The following is a 13,781-nucleotide window of genomic DNA, read 5'->3' as shown; positions in this document are numbered from 1 at the left end:
CGATACACCCAGCTAATTATATACACCAAACGTACTTGTCCCCAGCCAGAATAAAGCAAATGTTCCCTGAAACAGAGCAGTCATGCCCCAGATGTAAAGCGCAACTGGCACACTTTTACCACATGGTCTGGGAGTGCCTTCAGGTGCAAATGATATGGAACAAGGTGATGGGGGAGGTGTCAGAGATGACGGGCCTAGCGCTGGAAATGGATCCTAGGTCCTGCTTACTGGGGCTGAAGACAAGAGAAAAAAAGCACAAACACTTACATAAATTTGCGGATCTAGTCTGCGTGATGTATAAAAGATTGATTGCAATGCATTGGAAGGTGCCTAACGCCCCCGACCTAAAAGCCTGGCGCACCCTCACATTGCGCTGGGCCCGCACAGAGCACCAGGTACTGGAAAAACATGCACGTAACGGTCAACAGCGCACAGGGAGCAATGCCTGGGGAACATTGGTAACTAAACTTGAGGCTAAGTATGATGATAAACCCCCATAAAGTGGGAAAGTCGCTAAATATAATGCACCCTGATGAAACTAACTCAGCCACATAAAGACAGGGCTACACTTCACCGAACAGAATGCTGGCAACGCGAGACCCCCTGCCTTCCCCCCCCCTCAGCAGTTCACGCATGTCTATAACTGGCCTGCATCCCGCACATAAGCACACCAGAAAACACACGGTGCAAACATGTAAACATTTAAAAAACACCCATTGCCTCACACCACGTAACCCTTTTAGCAGCGCACGTCCAGACGGCGCGGCGCTCAGACTCTGTCATAGCAGGACTTCCCCAGCAAGTAAATGAAAGGCCCCACAATGCGTCGACATACGCCTAAGTATCTAGCTAACACAGCAAGAAATAATACTGAAAGTCATAAATTGGAACGTATGTGTGCAACAAGGGGGGGTGTTAGAAGTTTGAATGTAACTAATCAGAAACGTTTATCCTGTAACAAATATGCTAAAGTCATGTATTATGTATCTGTATTGGAAAAACTAATAAAAAGATTATAAAAAAATTTTTTTATTAAAGTTTGAGTGCCCAGTGTTGCTGATGGCACAATCTGTAGACGCGGTTCTTTGTGGGGGGTGTTGTGCACATGTGTGTACTTTGGGCAGGTTGTGTTGGCCTTGTGTTGGGTAAGTACCTCTTGTTCTGGTGTGTATGGCTTGTAATGGTGTGAGGGGTTGGGGCACGTTGCAGGGTGGGTGGAGTGGGTGTGTGTGTAACTGTGCCCTTTCTTCCTTTGTTTAGTAGGTTGCAGTACTTACTGTCATTGTCTTTGTCGGCGGTCACGGTCGTGGAGGTATATGACAAGGAGCAGCACTGGCATGATTTCCAATTCTCTCTCCATGTTTGCTTCGGTGTGTTGTGTGTTCCTATGGTGAGTGTTTTCTTTTAGTTGTTTTGTTTCCACCAGGCTTTGCGTGGTGGTGGGTTCCGCCACGGAACTGACGGCGGTCTTGTGCTTCATTATTTGTTGGGTGGGTGGGGCCTTTCCATCTGCCTGAGGGGCGGCCTCTTGCGTTGACATCGGCCCTCCTATGCTGGCGGTGAGTGGTTTTCATGCTGGCTGTTTCTCATGGGCTTCATTATTTGGCAGTCCGAGGCACCAGCCTGTTGGCACTAGTTACCGCCACCGGGGCGGTGGGGTCTTTCCCGCCGTGTTCATAATGACAACCATAATGTTGTGAGACATGCTGTCTAACTTACAGTACTTACTCAGATAACTTTGCTAAATACGAAAGGAGCCAACGGCAATGGAGAATGCAGAAGGAACACTGATGAGCAATGCAACATGATGAGAGTGCCATACCAGATTCACAAAACAGTATTTTTCATAACCATTGTCAATTAATACATGGTCATTCAAAGATGTCCCTGGAGGTGGCATTGCTATTGTGTACCATTTGCTTGGCAGTGATGTATTGACCATGTTTAATGTGGAGATGAAGGATATTGGGCAGATGCCGATTCACATTGCCCTTCAAGATGTTATTGTGATTTGTGATGTGCACAATGCGATGTCTGCAGATAGTGTTAACATGGAATGCTTGATATTTATTTGTCTAAGGGACCTTAGTATGACATGGGTTCCTCCTTTTTCCTCAGACAACTTGACCCCATCTCAGAAGAAAAACTTTGCAAAAAAGCGCTGGACATTTTCTGCACATCCACCTGTGATGGAGGCGTACAAGAGGATGGGGAAGGACTATGAGCATGAGAAAACATCGGGATTCTGGAGTGCCTTTCTACAAGGGCCTTCGACCATTGACAAAGCCACTTCCAGCCACCATTGAAAGGGCAAGTCTCGGGTCACTGACACGGATGGGCCTGCAGGGGCCAGTCCATCCACTTTCACCACCACCACGACAGCCCCAACCACACCACAGGCCCCATTGCATGTATTTTGGGCAGATTCTGAGCGTGATATAAGAACTGAAAGAGCTGACATGGAGCTATGCCTTTATAACCATGGAGCACAAAGAGGACAGGGTGCTCACCCTCCTCGTTGAACTGAAGGCTGCTGGCATGAAGAAATGTGGAACAGGATGGGCCAAAGAAAGACTTTCCTCCCTTCCCCTTGTATATAGTTTTTATAGTTGGGGTTTTAGTTAGTTAGTGTTTGGTAAGTTAGCAAAGTGTAGGGTAGTTTTAGTCAATAGCAGTTTTTATTAGGGGTGGATACATTCTTGGGGTTTGCTTATTATTGGGTGTTATTAGGGGGATAATGTTTTAGGTCTATGTACTTTTTGAAATTTTTTTAAAAAAAGAAACAAAATTAAAATATATATATCTTTGTTTTTTAAGGAGGGTTGTTGTCTACCATGTGGCATTAAGGGGGTCATTCCGACCCCGGCAGTCCTTGGGGTTGGCAGGGCATTCTGACCGCAGCGGTTTGGCCGCGGTCAGAACAGGAAAACCGGCGGTGTCCCGCCGGTTTTCCGATGCCCTGAGGAATCCCCCATGGCGGCGCAGCTTGCTGCGCCGCCATGGGGGATTCCGATCCCCTCACCGCCATCCTTTTCCTGGCGGTTCCGACCGCCAGGAACAGGATGGCGGTGAGGGGTGTCGTGGGGCCCCTGGGGGCCCCTGCAGTGCCCATGCCAGTGGCATGGGCACTGCAGGGGCCCCCGTAAGCAGGCCCCACATAGAATTTCAGTGTCTGCATTGCAGACACTGAAATTCGCTACGGGTGCAACTGCACCCGTCGCACCCTTCCCACTACGCCGGCTCCATTTGGAGCCGGCGTCCTCGTGGGAAGGGGTTTCCCACTGGGCTGGCGGGCGGCCTTCTGGCGGTCGCCCACCAGCCCAGCGGGAAACACAGAATGGCCGCCGCGGTCTTTTGACCGCGGTGCGGTCATTCGGCGGTTCCCGCCAGGCGGGCGGCTCCCGCCGCCCGCCGGGGTCTGAATGACCCCCTAAATGTGTAGGATAAGTTAAGATAAGTTAATTGCAGTTATAAATTATTTAAATGTAGAGTAGGTTATATGAGGCTAGTTAGTTTAGGTAGTTCAGGTAGTTTTTAGTGTAAGGTTGATACTTTTACATAACTGTTGATGTTTCATACATTATGGCCTCCATCATCACTTACTCTCTAGCATTTAACATGTCTGCACATTTTATGATTGATACATGCATATGGCTTTGAAAGCAATATTTAGAAACATGTGACAAGGCATTAAGGCCCTCATTGCAACCCTGGTGGTCGGTGATAAAGAGGCGGTAATACCGCCAACAGGCCGGCGGTAACAAAAATGGATTTATGACCACAGTGGAAACCGCTCAGACAGACAGACACTTTAACACACCGACCGCCACAGTGGTAGCAACAAGCACCATGGCGGTAACCGCCAACAGCCAGGCGGAAGACAATGTACCGCCCACTGTATTAAGACAGGCCTATCCGCCACCTTTTCCAAGGTGGTACAAACTACACCAAAAGCACGGCGTCAAAGGCCTCACCTCTGGAGACTCAGGGAACAACCATGATGCCATGGAGCCCAAGTTGCATATCTTCCCCATGCTTGTCTACCTTTTCCTGCATTACAAACATCAACGCCAGCATGGACGACTACGGTGAGTACTGCCGCCTAGCACACAAGGGAGGGGGGAGGAAAAAGAGAGTGACACACACATGCAACAAACACATACCCGACACAATACATACAATGAGATGCAGTAATAAAACATTTTTACCCCGTAACCCTCAGGAATAATGCAAGGACAAAATGATTTGAAGAAAGTGAGTGTAATACAATTTAAGAACATGAATAATTGCATCAATATTCAAATGTAAATACATATTTACAAATGGAGGGACACTGCCCAGTCCTCATTGTCCGTGGGCCACAGGGCAACAACACATAGGCCAAGGTCCCACCTCACTCCTGTAACAACATGTAGAGAACACTGCAGAGGCACCAAGTTGAAAATACACAGGCACCTCAGGGGGATGGAGAATGGGGGGGCACCTCAGCTGGAAGATGGTACATCACCACTGGTCCTGGAGGGGGCAACATACCCTGTGGTTGGTCCTGGGGAGTGCAAAGCCACAGTCTCTCAAGTGGGTGGTTTGCCCACTGCTTGGTCCTGGGGAGTGCAAGGCCATAGTCTCTCTAGTGCATGCTTTGCCCACTGCTTGGTCCTGGGGAGTGCAAGGACACAGTCTGTCTAGAAGGTGGTTTGCCTACTGCTTGGTCCTGGGGAGTGCAAGGCCACAGTCTCTCTAGTGGGTGGTTTGCCCACTGCTTGGTCCTGGGGAGTGCAAGGCCACAGTCTCTCTAGCGGGTGCCTTCTCCACTGCTTCTGGAGGGGGCCTTGTGCCCAGTGTGCTCCATCCTGCGAAGGATGGGGTGAGTGGATGGCTTCTTCCACTGGTTCTGGAGGTTCTCCTTCATTCTGCACTTGCTATCATGCCAGCGCTTCTTACAGTCAATGCCTGTTTTCTTGACCTTTGTCACTGTTGACTTTGTCCAGTGTGGACTGCCATAATGGCAATTTTGGGGTGACGAATAGCTGTTCTTGATGCTGCATCATCTCATGGATCAAGATGCTGTTCTCCTCCTCACTGAACCTGCACTTCCTTTTTCTCATTCCCTTCTTCTGGGAGTCTCTCTGGACATCCTGGTGTGTACTTGGTATGTTTGGATTTCCCTGGGGTGTCTGGTCTTTAGGGGTCTCCATTTCTGCTTCTGCAGTGTCTCCTGTTTTTTTTTTTTCACTTTTAGGTACAAAAGTGATGCTGCAAATCAGGCTATCATCACTTTTGCAGAACTAGCATCATTTTGGTTTACGATGCGGTGCAAAGGCTAATGTAATTTTTTGGACACTGCCCCGATCCTAATGCCATGTAGGGTCATTTTCTAAATACGGGCCAAGCAAGGTGTTAGGATCTGTCATTAGACAGTGGTAACAATTTCGATGCAATACTGAGCAGTGGCAGCATTGGGTCATTTCTTGTGAATGAGGCCTCTAGACCTATCATCGTTTTAATGTATTCATTATTTTATATTTCCGCCAATCCCCTAAACAGATCAACCCTGCTACTATTTGCTTTCAGTGCTCCCTCCCTTGTCTTTTTTGCACTACCTGCTGTTGTTTGTCTTCCCTGAAAAAGACGCCATCCAAGTTTTCTCTTACAAAGGTTTATTTTCAGTAAGTAAGACTGTACCAACCCTGGCATCTCCAGCAGCAACTGTCACTGCTGTCACTGCTCACAATCTTTCCACTCTCTGCATTCCGTCCTGTTGCTTAGACACCGTTACATGTCAAACATTCCACCAAAACATTCCACCACATAACCCAACATATCTCCCTCCTTTAACAAAATAAACGTAATAACAAATAAGATACAATAACTATTTACACTAAATATGATTTCCCAAAACAAAATATCCCGCATGGACATAAATGTCAAAACTTCAGCAATAATATATGTGTTGCCTACACTGCCTATGCAATGAAGTCCCTCAAATAATCTGGTCTCTTGACCATTCTTTTTTTCTTTTCCTCCAACACCGCTTTCCTCCCCTCTTAAACCTGCTCGCCATGCTCGCATGCAACATTCTTCCACTTTCTCATTTCCAACTCACTACATTTCACCACACTACCCACATTCCATTTTCTTCCATCATCCAGAACCACACTATATTTACTCACTTTCGTTATGCGCTTGGGTACGGACCACCTGGACAAGCCTTTTTTCGACTTCTCCCAATTCTTTGTTCTTACCCAATCACCAACCGCCAGATTTCGTTCCGCGACACCACCCATTTCTCCGCCATCATACCTCCCTTGCCCTTCAGCAACATGAATCCTCAATCTCCTCTCATTCACTCTCTTTCTACCAGCCTTGCCCATCCACCCTGGCACGGCCTTAGTACATGGTTTCCTCCCTTTCAATAACTTAAACGGAGTTTCCATGGTAAGAGAATGCGGAGTGGTGCGGTAGTTCCATAAGATATCCTTGATTTCCTTCTTCCAACTCAACCCATTTTGCACAGCCAACTGAATGTTCTCTCCCAACACCCTGTTAAATCTTTCCACTAGTCCATTTTCCCTGGGATGTGCAACAGCAGTTTTGATATGCATAACCCCACAGTTCTCCAAATAGTTCTTAAATTCATTAGACATAAATTGCGGACCATTATCAGTCACCAGCCCCTCGGGATAGCCTTCTCGCCTCCACACCTCTTCACAAAATTCAATGACCACGCCAGACTTGATCTCAAGCACTAAACTGACCTCTGTCCATTTAGAATAGTAATCCATCATCACGATGGCATAGGTTTTACCACATCCATACAATTCAAATGGACCGCACACATCCATGCCCACCTACTGCCATGGCTCACGAGGAAACGGTATAGGTACCACAGGAGTGCTCTTTCCAACGTGTGTTTTATCGCTGCACGCACAACACACGCAATTTCTAACAAATCTCTCAACATCACGATCCATGCCTGGCCACCAAAAATCCTCTCTAGCTTTCCTCTTCATACCTGACATTCCACCATGACCCTAATGCAAAATCCCCAATACATTCTTTCTCAAATTGCGCGGTACTATTACTCTGTCACCTCTTCTCAAAACACCATTATGTTCCGATAATTCTGGCCACACATTCTTGAAATCTGACAACACAATTGACACATCTTCTCTTAACTCCCGCCAATGTTTGTTCAAATTATCCTTTAACAATTTCAATTGCACATCCTCTTCCATCTCCCTCTTCCCTACACTCTCTTCAAGCGCTTTTGTTTCCATAGCTTGTATGTCTGCCACCAACCATTCTTCATCTTCCTCACCCACGAATCCTTCAATTGGTAATCTAGATAGACAGTCAGCATTCACATTTGCTATCCCCGGCACATATTCAATTACAAAATCATACTCTTGCAATCTGTAGAGCCATTTAGCTATTCGAGGATACGCGTGATTTGCACCCTTTGTTGTAAAGATGTCCACCAAGGGTTTACGGTCGGTTCGTAATACAAACCTTATACCCCAAACATAATTCCTGAAATGTTGAACCCCCCACCAACATGCAAGAGCTTCTTTTTCAATTGCAGAATATGTGCTTTCTGCACCTTTAAGCGTTCTTGATGCAAACGCAATCACATGCTCTCTCCCTTTACCCACTTGCATCAATACTGCACCCAAGCCATACATACTTGCATCTGTGGAAATAATTGTACGATTTTTCGTTACAAATGGTTTCAATTCGACAGCCTCAATGATGTTACACTTTAATGTATGAAATGCTTGTTGCCATTTCTCAAACCACTCAAACTTGTGGTTTTTCTTCATCAACGCTCTTAAAGGTTGGGCAGTATCAGCAAAATTCTTTACAAATTTTGCATAATATTCAGCCAAGCCCAAAAATGATCTCAACTGATCTTTATCCACAGGGTTGGGTGCCTTTTCAATAGCTTCCATTAGTCCAACACTCGGCTTAATCCCATCACCAGAAACTGTATGACCCAGGTATTCTACTGTACTGCACTCAAACTTGCACTTATTCATCTCAACCGTCAGGCCCGCTTCCTCCAGGATCGAACATACCCTTCTTAACACATCGTTATGTTCCTCCACATTCTCTGCCCACACTAAAACATCATCTTGAAAGAATTTCACATTCTTAACCGCTCCCAATAAACTCTGCATCACCCTCTGGAACACTGCCGAAGCAGATGCCAACCCAAATGGCATTCGCACAAATCTAAATGCCCCTTCAGGTGTAATAAAAGAGGTGAGATGCCTTGACTCAGGATGCAGTACAATTTGATGATACGCATTGGATAAATCCAGTGTGGAAAACACCTTACCACCTTGAATGCTGGTCAACAACTCATTTATGTTGGGGATAGGATGTCTATCAACCCATATCTCCTTGTTTAAATCCCTCAAATCCACACACATTCTAATCTTACCGTTGGGTTTCCGAGCCAACACCACCGGACTCAACCATTCTGATGATTCTATCTCCTCTATCACTCCCAACTGCAGCAATCTTGCCAATTCAACTTTCAGCGCATCTCTTATCACCAATGGTACCCCTCTCACTTTATGTACTTTGGGTACAGCACCTTCCTTTAAGATGATCCTATGTTGAAACTTCTCCAGACAACCCAGTTTTCCTCCAAACAACCTTGGAAATTCTACTTCCCACCTCTTTGCTTTAGATTAATCACATAACACAGTCAACACTTGTTCCTTAGTATTAGGGTTCAATATAATACCTAACGCCCTTTGCTCTTTCCACCCCAGCAAACACTTTCCAGTTTTTACCACATACACACAACACTTGACTTCCCTCTGTTTAAAACTTACCATCCCATGGAAACACCCCATAACCGGTATCTTGCTACCCCCATACCCTACCAGAGCAATTTTGGAAGCAGTCAATTCCACCTTGCCCAGTTTACCCCATGCATCCTTATCTATGAGCATGTATGGGGAACAAGAATCTGCCCACATGCTGATGTGTATACCATTTAAACTCACGTCACACTTAGGTGGTCTGTAGCGATCATTATCTAACAACATAATATCATCTTCGAGCAAATCTTCTTCTGGAATGGCTTGGCCTAACATGAACACCTGTATGCGGTCAACATCTTCATCTGAAGACGTTTTGTCCCCTTCATTACAATCGTTCTGTACACAATTTATACTTTTCTTTTTTACTGTACTCTTCTTCTGGTTACACATTTTTGAAAAATGTCCCACCTTGTTACAATTAAAACATTTGACACTTGCCGTCGGACAATTCCCAGAAAAGGCCATGTGTCTCATACTATCACATCTATAGCATCTCCTTGTCCCTTCAACTTTCATGTCACCTTTACTGGTCTTAACTCTATCAACTTCTTGCATTGTCACTTGCTCAGCATAATTTTTTCCTAATTCCTTAATATATCTTGAAGTATCTTTAATGCGCCGTGCAATGACAATCGCTTCCTCCAAAGACGGATCCTTCATGCTTAAGAGTTTTTCTTGAATCTTTAAACTTTTAGTGCGGTTTATTAGCTGGTCCCTTATTATTTCTTCGTGCAAATCCCTAAACTTGCACGTATTCGCCAATGTTCGTAAAGCACTTACAAATTGGTCAATCAATTCACTGGGTGCTTGTGCTCTAGAGAAAAATTTGTGACGTTCTACCACAATACTCACTTTCTTACTAAAATGATTTTCCAGTGCTATCATGGCCCTGGTATATACATCATCCTCCTCTGTCTCCTCATCAGAGCCTACCCCATTTACAGCAAAGTTGTCACATGGGAAGGTTTTCAGTACTTTCCTGCCTTCCACTCCCAGATTATGTTTTAATAAAGGTAATTTTCGCTTAGCAGTAAAAATAACACCACCCAAAGCCTCCAAGTAGGTCTCGAAGGCATCTTGCCAATCTTCCCACTGCATATTCGGTTCACCAGGTACAGCCAAGAACGTGGGAGGAGGCGCGATTGACTGCATTGTGTTAATAGCAAAGGAACAAAACAATTTTATGACAGTGCAAACCGGAACAATTCATATACATTTTAACACTTCTTTCCCCATTTATGCATGTCCATACTTATTTCAGCAACCTGCAGCATTTTCACGATGGTCGTTCAGTTCCAATAATGGCATCTCTTGCCAACGCTACCACATTAATTTTGTCGATGCCTTCAGCGTTGTTTTGACAACGTTCGTCCCTATTTATAAAGGCGGTTGCCCTTGTTTCAATAATGCGGAGCATCCCTACGTTTGTTGCCTTGGTTACGGCAACGTCAATCTTACTAATGTTATTGACAGCGTACGTCTATCCAGAGGCGGTTGCCCTTGTCTCGGCAACGCGGAGCGTCTGTGCGAGGATGGCAAATTTATGACGCTGAATAGTAATATCGTGGTTTCAAAGAACTGTCTTTTATTGGTTCTTGAAACAGTTTATACGATGAGTAATATGTACAAAGTTTATGGAATAGTAGTAGGTCCTCTTGGCTCGTCCTTCTTCTTCCTTCCCAGGCCTCGCGGGGAGCATGGAAACAAGAAAATAAATAGAAATGGTAAGTGGGGAGGTTTGTTAAGGCTTAACTGTTCTCGTCTTTCCCTTTTCTCTCTCACTCTCTTTGTCCCTGCCTCCGCTGTCTTCTTATTGTCTTACTTCTTTTCGCCTGTGTTGTCCCTCTTCCGACTCTCCTGCCAGACTTCCTTCCTGCCTGTTTCCTTGCGTCCTGCGCTTCTTGCTTATGTACTGTTTTCCGTCTTTCTTCTTCTTTTTCTCTCTCTCTCTCTCTCTCTCGTTTATTCGTTTAGTGTATTTAATCGTAAATCTCTTCCTGTGTACGCTCTATCTTCTTGGTATCGTATTTCCTATATTTCTCTTCCCTTTCTTTTCTGTATCTGAATGACTGCTATTGTTTTCTTGCCCCGTCCCCTTTTCCCCGCAGTGCTCACCATCCCAAGTGCCCGTTCACCCTCTCCTTTTCTCTCCCTTCTTTCCCCTCCTCTTCCCCGCTCCTCTCACTTCCCGCCTCCCTTCCCCGTTTCCGTCTCCGTACCTGGAGAGGCCACACTTCTCCGGAAGCGTGGCGGCGTATAAGCGGGCTCCCCGGGCCAGCTGTCTCCAAGTCTCCTCTGTGGTACTCCAGCTCCCGTCGGCTCCGTCTTCCGGCCGTCCTCCTCCTCGATGGTGGTTTCCTCGTCTTCTTGTTCCTCCTTTGTCACTCGTATGTCTCCACTCCCTCTCGCCTCTCTCCTCGATCTCTCTGACGCTCCGCTTTTAACCCGCAGTTGGTCCCGCGGTTGCCATAAGTGACCAATCAGATCGCCGGGGTCTACAGTATGCACCAGGTCGTGTGTGGCAGAGTCAGCACAAGTAAGAGAACTGTGTGGGTCGGAATGGAGCGACCCATCACAGACACTCCCCCTAGAGAGCGTCTGTAGACGACGCTCATCCGAAGGACATCTGGAGAGAAAGTCAACATTGGCCATGAGACGTCCCGGAGAATGAAACACCTGAAACGAAAAGGGTTGTAAGGAAAGAAACCACCTCAGGACTCTAGGATTCGTATCCTTATGACGAGACAGCCAAGTGAGTGGGGCATGATCAGTCAGGAGGGTGAAAGGACGGCCACTGAGATAATACCGGAGAGACTCAATGGCCCACTTAATGGCGAGACATTCTTTCTCAATAGTGGGATATGGACGCTCACGGGGAAGAAGCTTCCTACTGATAAACAGAACAGGGTGAACCGACCCATCAGTTTGGGTTTGTGATAACACGGCCCCTAGACCAACATCAGAAGCGTCGGTTTGTAAGATAAAAGGACGACCAAAATCCGGGCAGCACAACACAGGGTTGGTAGCCAAGGCCTCCTTAAGCCTAAAAAAACTGTGCATACCTGCTTCTGGCAAGGAGGAGAATGTTTTAGGAGACCCATTCTTCAGCAGATTTGTAAGAGGCTCAGCTATGGTCGAAAACCCAGGAATAAACCGCCTGTAGTAGCCGACGAGCCCAAGGAACGAGCGTATTTCTTTTTTTGACTTAGGTACTGGAATCTGTTTTATGGCTGCAACTTTTTCAATTTGAGGGTAGACTTTTCCTTGTCCTAAGACATACCCCAGGTATTTGATGGATGTACAGCCTAACATACATTTTTCCGGATTGGCAGTTAAGTGAGCTTCCCTCAATGTCTGTAGTACTGTTGATAAATGTTGGAGGTGGTCAGTCCATGAGTCGCTAAATATTACAATGTCATCTAAGTAGGCTGAGGCATAGGAGCGATGGGGCCTTAAAATCATATCCATTAGCCGTTGAAAGGTAGCAGGGGCTCCGTGTAGTCCAAAAGGGAGAACTGTAAACTGATATAACCCAGAGGGTGCTGAAAATGCGGTCTTTTCCCTGTCTGTTTCTTTTAAGGGGATCTGCCAATATCCTTTTGTGAGATCTAAAGTAGACATGAACTTGGCATGCCCTATTCTCTCCAACAGTTCGTCGATGCGAGGCATAGGGTAAGCGTCAAAGTAGGTGAGCTCATTCACCTTCCGATAATCTACACAGAAGCGCGTGGTTCCATCTGGCTTGGGTACTAACACTATAGGGGAACACCAGGGACTACTGGATGGTTCAATAATCCCGGATTGTAACATTTTAGTAACTTCCTGTTCGATTACAGCTTTCTTGGCTTCCGGAATCCTATAGGTTCTTTGTCTTACAACTGCCTCGCTCTTGGTTCTGATACTATGTTCGGTTAAATTAGTGTGGCCAGGGTGTCGGGAGAATATATCTGCATAGGTGGTAAGTATTCGATAGAGAGAGGTTTGATAACTGTCAGCAAGAGAGGTATTGATCCGGGGTTTATCGTCTCCTTCATTGGGGAAACAGGAAAGAGCGGGATAAGGAATGTCTTCTATCTGCTCTGTCACGATATGTTGGATTTTATGGCTATGCTCAGTTTCTTGCCATTTTTTTAACAAGTTTATATGATAGATTTGTTCTTTTTGGGGTCGATGGGGAAGAGCCAACCGGTATGTTGTTGGGTTGATTTGTTCTAACACTTCATATGGTCCTTGCCATCGGGCTAACAATTTATTCTCACTACTGGGGAGAAGGATTAGAGCCTTATCTCCCACATTAAGAGTACGAAACACACTTTTAGCATCATAATTCTTCTTTTGCCTGTCTTGGGCTTCTCTTAAATTCTCATGGGCTCTATCCCATACAGCCTGTAGATTCTCTTTTAAGTCTTTAGTATAGGTCAGTAGATCCTTTATGTCCTCATCTCTTTCCTCCCATTGTTCTACCAACATATCAAGGAGGGTTCGAGGAGGTCTACCAAATAACATCTCAAAAGGACTATGTCCAAGGGAAGTCTGGATATGTGTACGTATGGCATATAATACGAGTGGTAGTTTTTTTTCCCAGTCTCTTCCGTCCTCTGCTACGCTCTTCCTAAGTAACGACTTAATGGTCCGATTATATCGTTCCACAAGTCCATCAGTTTGGGGATGGTAAACCGAGGTCCGGATTTGTTTTATCCCCAACGTGTCACTGACCTCCCTCATTAATCTAGACATGAAAGGAGTACCCTGATCAGTCAGAATTTCTTTAGGGAACCCGACCCTTGAAAAGAACTCGATCATAGCTTGGGCCACTACCTTTGTATGCATACTAGGAAGTGGGATTGCCTCGGGATACCTCGTGGCGTAGTCCACCAGGACTAATATATACTGTCTTCCTTTAGTAGATGGGGTGAGGGGACCAATAAGATCCATTCCTACACAAGA

The sequence above is a fragment of the Pleurodeles waltl genome, chromosome 1_2 (assembly GCF_031143425.1).
Source record: "Pleurodeles waltl isolate 20211129_DDA chromosome 1_2, aPleWal1.hap1.20221129, whole genome shotgun sequence".
Lineage (NCBI taxonomy): Eukaryota > Metazoa > Chordata > Amphibia > Caudata > Salamandridae > Pleurodeles > Pleurodeles waltl.
This window is presented reverse-complemented; position numbering follows the sequence as displayed.